Source organism: Hypanus sabinus, chromosome 14 (genome assembly GCF_030144855.1).
Source record: "Hypanus sabinus isolate sHypSab1 chromosome 14, sHypSab1.hap1, whole genome shotgun sequence".
Taxonomy (NCBI): domain Eukaryota; kingdom Metazoa; phylum Chordata; class Chondrichthyes; order Myliobatiformes; family Dasyatidae; genus Hypanus; species Hypanus sabinus.
Window position 1 is genome coordinate 55011559 of NC_082719.1, and position 7712 is coordinate 55019270.

Below are 7712 nucleotides of genomic sequence, written 5' to 3' on the forward strand. Positions count from 1 at the left end.
TATGCTGAGCACCTGCATTCTCTCTACCAGCAGCTCTTTTTTCTGGAGTAGACACCCAATGGTCTGGACTAATAACCTTGAGACACAAAATAAAATCCTACCACAGAAGGTGTGGTATTAATAATAATTTGGATTTTTAAAAATAAAATAATGTGACAACAATCTTTGTCACTGTAATTTGTAATAACAAACTACTGCATAGTTAAAAATCTAATTGTTTCACTAATTAACTGCAGAATAGAAATCTTTGCATAATCTAGCTAACGCATGGTTGAGTTTTAAATGAAACCCTTTCCGAAAGATACAGTGTATGTATCAGAAACACAGACAGACTAAAGAGCATTGATGAAGGCATTGAACTGGAAGACAATAAATTTGCTCCCAGCCAAGCCATCTTTCAAAATGCACCTTACAGACTTCTAGGGATTAATGTCTAAATTTGGAGAACTGTACAAAAGACAAGTTAATTGTTTGCTTAACACTAAATGGAAAAGATCTTTAGGGTTTCATTCCTGTTATTGAATGTACTTACAATGTGGTCAGCTGTTTCAGAAGGTTAAACATTGAAACATAGAGAGCCTGCAGCACAGTACAGGCCCTTCAGCCCACAATGCTGTGCTGAACATGTACTTACTTTAGAAATTACCTAGGGTCACCCATAGCCCTCTATTTTTCTAAGCTCCATGTACCTGTCCAGGAGTCTCTTTAAAAAAAAACCCTATCGTATCTGCATCCACCACTGTCACTGGCAGCCCATTCCACGCACTCACCACTCTCTGTGTAAAAAACGTACCCCTGACATCTCCTCTGTACCAGCTTCCAAGCACCTTAAAACTATGCCCTCTTACTCATTTCAGCCCTGGGGAAAATCCTCTTGACTATCCACACTATCAATCCCTCTCATCATCTTATACACCTCTATCAGGTCACCTCTCATCCTCCATCGCTCCAAGGAGAAAAGGCCGAGTTCACTCAGCCTATTCTCATAAGGCATGCTCCCCTTGTAAATCTCATCTGCACCCTTTCAATGATTTCCACATCCTTCCTGTAGTGAGGTGACCAGAACTGAACACAGTACTCCAGGTGGGGTCTGACCAGGGTTCAAAATTGCTGTAACATTACCTCTCGGCTCTTGACCTCAATCCCATGGTTGGTGAAGGCCAATGCACCAAATGTCTTCTTAACCACACAGTCAGCCTACACAGCAGCTTTAAGTATCCTATGGACTCAGACCCCAAGATCCCTCTGATCCTCCACATTGCCAATGGTCTTACCATTAATAATATATCCTGCCATCATATTTGACCTACCAAAATTAACCACTTCACACTTATCTGGGTTGAACTCCATCTGCCACTTCTCAGCCCAGTTTTTCATCCTATCAATGTCCCGCTGTAACCTCTACCAGTCCTCCACACTATCCACAACACCCCCAACCTTTGTGTCATCAGAAAACTTACTAACCAATCCCTCCACTTCCTCATCCAGGTCATTTATAAAAATCACGAAGAGTAGGGGTCCCAGAACAGATCCCTGAGGCACTCCACTGTTCACCAACCTCCATTCAGAATATGACCAGTCTACAACTACACTTTGCCTTCTGTGAGCAAGCCAATTCTGGATCCTCAAAGCAAGGTCACACTGGATCCCATGCCTCCTTACTTTCTCAATAGGCCTTGCATGGGGTACCTTATTAAATGCCTTGCTGAAATCCATATACACTACATCTACTGCTCTTCCTTCATCAGTGTGTTTAGTCACATCCTCAAAAAATTCAATCAGGCTCTTAAGGCACGAGCTGACTTTGACAAAGCCATGCTGTCTATTCCTAATCATATTATGCCTCTCCAAATGTTCATAAAACTTGCCTCTCAGGATCTTCTCCATCAACTTACCAACCACTGATTAAGACTCACTGGTCTATAATTTCCTGGGCTATCTCTACTCCCCTCTTGAATAAGGGAACAACATCTGCAACCCTCCAATCCTCCGTAACCTCTCCCGTCCCCATTGATGATGCAAAGATCATTACCAGAGGCTCAGCAATCTCCTCCCACGCCTTCCACAGTGGCCAGGGGTACATCTTGTCCGGTCAAGGTGATTTATCCAAAAGCTCCAGCACATCCTCTTTCTTAATATCTACATGCTCAAGCTTTTCAGTCCACTGTAAGTCATTTCTATACTCGCAAGGTCTATTTCCATAGTGAATAATGAAGCAAAGTGTTCATTAAGTACCTCCGCTACCTCCTCTGGTTCCATACACGCTTTTTCACTTTTACACTTGATTGTTCCTATTCTCTCACGTCTTATCCTCTTGTTCTTCACACATACTTGTAGAATACCTTGGGGTTTTCCTTAATCCTGTCCGCCAAGGCCTTCTCATGGCCCCTACTGGCTCTCCTAATTTCATTCTTAAGCTCTTTCCTACTAGACTTACAATCTTCTAGATCTCTATCATTACCTAGATTTTTTTAACCTTTCGTAAACTTTACTTTTCTTCATGACTAGATTTTCAAAAGCCTTTGTACATCATGGTTCCTGTACTCTACCGTCATTTCCCTGTCTCATTAAAACATACCTATGCAGAACACCATGCAAATATCCCCTGAACATTCACCACATTTCTTCCGTATGTTTCCCTGAAAACATCTGTTCCTAATTTATGCTTCAAAGTTCCTGCTGGATAGCCTCATATTTCCCCTTACTCCAATTAAATGCTTCCCCAACTTGTCTGTTCCTATCCCTCTCCTACGGTAAAGGAGATAGAATTGTGATCACTGGGACACTGCCTCTGTCTGTCGATGGAGTAGCAGTAATTTTATGCTGCTGTTAGTTTTCTCTCTCTCCCTCCAGTTTAAATTCTGAATTTAAAATTTTTAATTGATGATTCTTGAAGGGGAGTAATATGTCTATGTCTACGAGAAGTGGGAAGAATCCTCATGAACCTACCGACAAAGGTAATGGAAAAGGATAGATGCCGAAGGAAAGATCTGATGAAATGCCATCATGTGCTGAAGATATCGTTCGGACACTGAATTCAATTCAAGATCAGAACCGGGCAATTAAAGATCAACTGGAAAAGAATAATAATGAAATGAAGTTATTTCTGGGAAAACTTAAAGATGTGAAAACTCAAGTTATTAAACATGAAGAGGAATTGAAGTTAACTAAGCAAAAATTGTCTGAAACTACAACCCTTTTGGAAAAATATCAAAATAAGATTATAGACCTGGAAACTAGGTCTCACCGAAACAATATACGAATCGTTGGATTGCAAGAAGGAACTGAAAATGGACACTTAATGGTTTACTTTGGTAAGCTCTTTCAAACTCTATTTCCGACTATTTTATCACAGCCGCCTACTATTGAAAGACCACAAAGGCTGTCTACTTCAAAATTTAAAGACTCAACCATGACCAAGATTTATTTTGGTTTGTTTTCATCACTTTAAAATTAAAGATCGAATAATGCAACAGGCAAGAAAACAGAGAGTTTTTAAATTCAACGAGTCTGAGCTCCGTTTTTATGGAGATTATCCGAAAGAAGTAATGGAACAAAGATCAAGATTTGCTTTGGTAATGAAACAAGCATATGATAAGAAACTATTTCCCTCTTTGAGTTACCTGACAAGAATGAAAGTTTTTCCTCCAAATTCATCTCCACGTACTTTCTTCAACCCAAAAGCTGCACTGGATTTTGTTCAGGCTATACCTGTCATCATCACTGACGTTACTACCGAATGAACTATCAGAAAAGCTGTTTGATTATCCGTACATTTCGAAAAGAAGATATATGAAGGCTATCTGGAAATTTCATTGAGGGATTCATAAAAGAAGATAAGAAAATAAGAAAATTACATCATTACATCCTATTGGATTTTTTTTGGAAAGAAGATCTACGGTTCAAGTTTGAATGTTTAAATGGCTAATTAGATATTTGACTGAGAAAAGAGGATAAAAGGATTTGTTCCTTTTATCTAATATTTGGTTTGACTTTTTTTGTTGTTTTTTAATTTACTAATTCGCAGTTTTTTTCCTACTAATAGAGTTTCTTTAAATGTGTGTATATATATATATATATCTGGGAGGGTATAGTTACTTATGATATTACTCATTAATATTTTTGTAAATTTAGCTTGGTTAAATATACTATTAACATTTTTATCTGTTTTATTATAGCGTCCTCTCACCAAATTTAAAGTTTTCTTAGAGATTTAAAACTCAACTTAAGATGGCGCTGGTTTTTCTCTCTAAGAGATTATATTATTTTGGTTCTTTTTTTGTTTAATACATGATGGAATGTAAACACTTGCCTTTGTTGAGATGTTACTGTCTTTCTTGCAAGGTCATTTTATTTTTTTGTGTGCTGACTGGGGGGAGGGAGAGAGGAGACCGACAGAGCAGCCCATGGCCTGATGGCATGAACATTGACTTTTCTAACTTCTATTAATGCCCCTCCTCTCCTTACCCCATCCCTGACATACTTAGTTGTTTGCCTGTCCTCCATCTCCCTCTGGTGCTTCCCCCCGCCCCCCTTTCTTTCTCCTGAGGCCTCCCGTCCCATGATCCTTTCCCTTCTCCAGCTCTGTATCACTTTCACCAATCACCTTTCCAGCTCTTAGCTTCATCCCACCCTCTCCGGTCTTCTCCTATCATTTCGCATTTCCCTCTCCCCCCACTACTTTCAAATCTCTTACTATCTTTCCTTTCAGTTAGTCCTGATGAAGGGTCTCAGCCCAAAACATCGACAGCACTTCTCCCTATAGATGCTGCCTGGCCTGCTGTGTTCCACCAGCATTTTGTGTGTGTTGTTTGAATTTCCAGCATCTGCAGATTTCCTCGTGTTTGCTCTTTGTATCTATCTTAGTTTGCTTGCCTTTTTTTCCAGGCTTTTGGGAGGGTGGGGGGGTTTAGAGTTAGGAATTTCTTCCCTTTGGGTGGTTCTGGAGCATGCGTGTTTTCTATATGGTTGTATTCTTCATCACCGCCATCTTTGAAAATTCCCTATTGGTATGTATTCTGCATATGTATAAAGTAAATTAGAATAAAATTATAGTATGCCAGTTAAATGGATTAATGTAATAAGTTGGAATGTACGTGGTTGGAATCATCCTATTAAATGAAAAAAGACTTTTTAAATTATTAATTGATTCCAACCTGATATAATTTTTGCGCAGGAGACACATATCAGGGCAGGAGATCAAAACAGGATTTTTGGATGGTGGAATGGATTATAGCTCCATGCTACTTCTCAGAGTAAAACTCAAGGTGTATCTATCTTTATTAAATCTAATACATTTACTCAAGAGAATATTGAATCAGATTCTAATGGTAGATTTTTAATTGTTAAAGGAGTGATTTGCAATAGAAAGTTTGTTTTGGTCAATTTGTATGGTCCTAATTTAGATGATCCTTCTTTTTTTAAAAAAAGTATTTGCTTTATTGCCGGATTTAAATGAATATATGTTGATAATGGGTGGGGATTTTAACTGTTGTTTAAATACTATGATTGATCGAATTATGGGGGCATTTGCACCCTGATAACAGAGAATATTCCTTTTTTTCACATGTCTCTAAAAAATATTCGGTGATTGATTATACTATAATTGATCCCGGCCAATATCTTCAAGTTAGACATTTTTACAAAAATATTTAAGTAACTTTCCTTACATATTGGAGGCTGACTTGTGAGATACTATTATGAATATGAACCCTTCGATAAAAGGTTCTATTGGAAGAATTTATAATTTATTATTACAATGGGATAAGCGTCCTTTACTTAAGATTAAACAGGATTGAGAGAAGGAACTCAATTTGACTTTTCAATGGGAGGATTGGACACGGATTCTGAAGCTGGTTAACTCTTCTTCGATTTGAGCTAGTCATTCACTGATTCAATTTAAAATTGTACATCGTTACCATTTGACGAAGGAGACACTTTCTAAAATATTTCCCAATGTTGACAGATAGATGTTAAACTGAGAGAGCTACACTGACACATATGTTTTGGTCATGTTCTATATTAAAACAGTTTTGGAAGTCAGTCTTTTTGATAATTTCTAAAGCATTCAGAATCAACTTACAACCTAATAAATTGACTGTGCTTTTTGGAATAATTCCTCAGAACATCCATGGTATCTCTGTGTCTGACCAACATGTTATTGCATTTGTTACATTGATAGCTAGGAGGGCCATCTTGTTGAAGTGGAAGGATATATCAGCTCCTACTTTGTCGCAATGGTTCTCTCAAGTTATGCTGTGTCTTAGCTTGGAGAAAATTAGAAGTCGAACCTTTGAAGCTTTATTTGATTTTGAGAAGAGATGGGGCTCATTTGCTAGTTATTATCATTTCAGTTAACTGATAGATTTCCTCCACCATCTAAGTATAAATTCTTTTTTCTTGATGTATCTTTCTTTCTTGTTGGCGGCTTGACATTTATTTTTAGAAGCTTTTTGTATGACGCAAGGCTCCAGGGTTGTACTCCCAATGGGTTTCTTTCTTTTCCTCACTTTTCTTGCTTAGTAGGGTTTTTTTTTAATTCAAAAAAATTTTCAATCTTTAAGATAATTTCTTTTTTCTGAGGCATTGTAATTGTTGTTACTTCGATGTACCTATGTTATTTTTGAATAATAATAGTAAAAAGATTTGAAAAGAATTGTGATCACTATCTCCAAGATACTCTCCCATTGAGAGATCTGACACCTAACCAGGTTCATTTCCCAATATCAGATTAAATACAGCCTCTCCTCTTGTAGGTTTGTCTTCATATTCTGTCATGAAACCTTCCTGCACACACCTAACAAACTCTACGCCATCTAAACCCCTCAATCTAGTCTAGAGAGATGCCAATCAATATTGGGGAAATTAAAATCTCTCACCACAACAACCTAGTTTTTATTCCACTTTTCCAGAATCTGTCTCCCTATCTGCTCCTCAATGTCCCTGTTACTATTGGGTGGTCTATAATAAACACCCAGTAGAGTTATTGACCCCTTCCTGTTCCTAACTTTCACCCACAGAGACTCAATAGACAATTGCTCCATGACTTCCTCCTTTTCAGCAGCTGTGACACCATCTCTGATCAACAGTGTCACACTCCCACCTATTCTGCCTCCCTTCCTGACCTTTCTGAAACATCTAAAGCCTGACACTTGAAGTAGCCATTCCAGTCTTTGTAATGGCCACAACATCAAAGCTCCAAGTACTGATCCACGCTTTAAGATCATCCACTTAGTTCATGATACTCCTTGCATTAAAATAGACTCATCTCAAACCATCAGTCTGAGCATATCCCTTTTCTATTACCTGCCTCTCACACTATCTCCAAGGTTTCTCGACTTGTGAGCCAACTGCCCCTTCCTCCATCTCTTCAGTTCAGTTCCCAACCCCAGCAATTCTAGTTTAAACTCTCCCCAATAGCTTTAGCAAACCTCCCAGCCAGGGTATTGGTCCCCCTGAGATTCAGGTGCAACTCGTCCTTTTTGTACAGGTCACGCCTGCCCAAAAAGAGGTCCGAATGATCCAGAAATCGGAATCCCTGCCCCCTGCTCCAATCCCTCAGCCACGCATTTATCCTCCACCTGACCATTCCTATACTCACTGTCGTGTGGCACAGGCAGGAATCCCAAGATTACTACCTTCGAGGTCATGCTTCTCAACTTCCTTCCTAACTCCCTGTAGTCTGTTTACAGCACCTCCTCCCTTTTCCTACC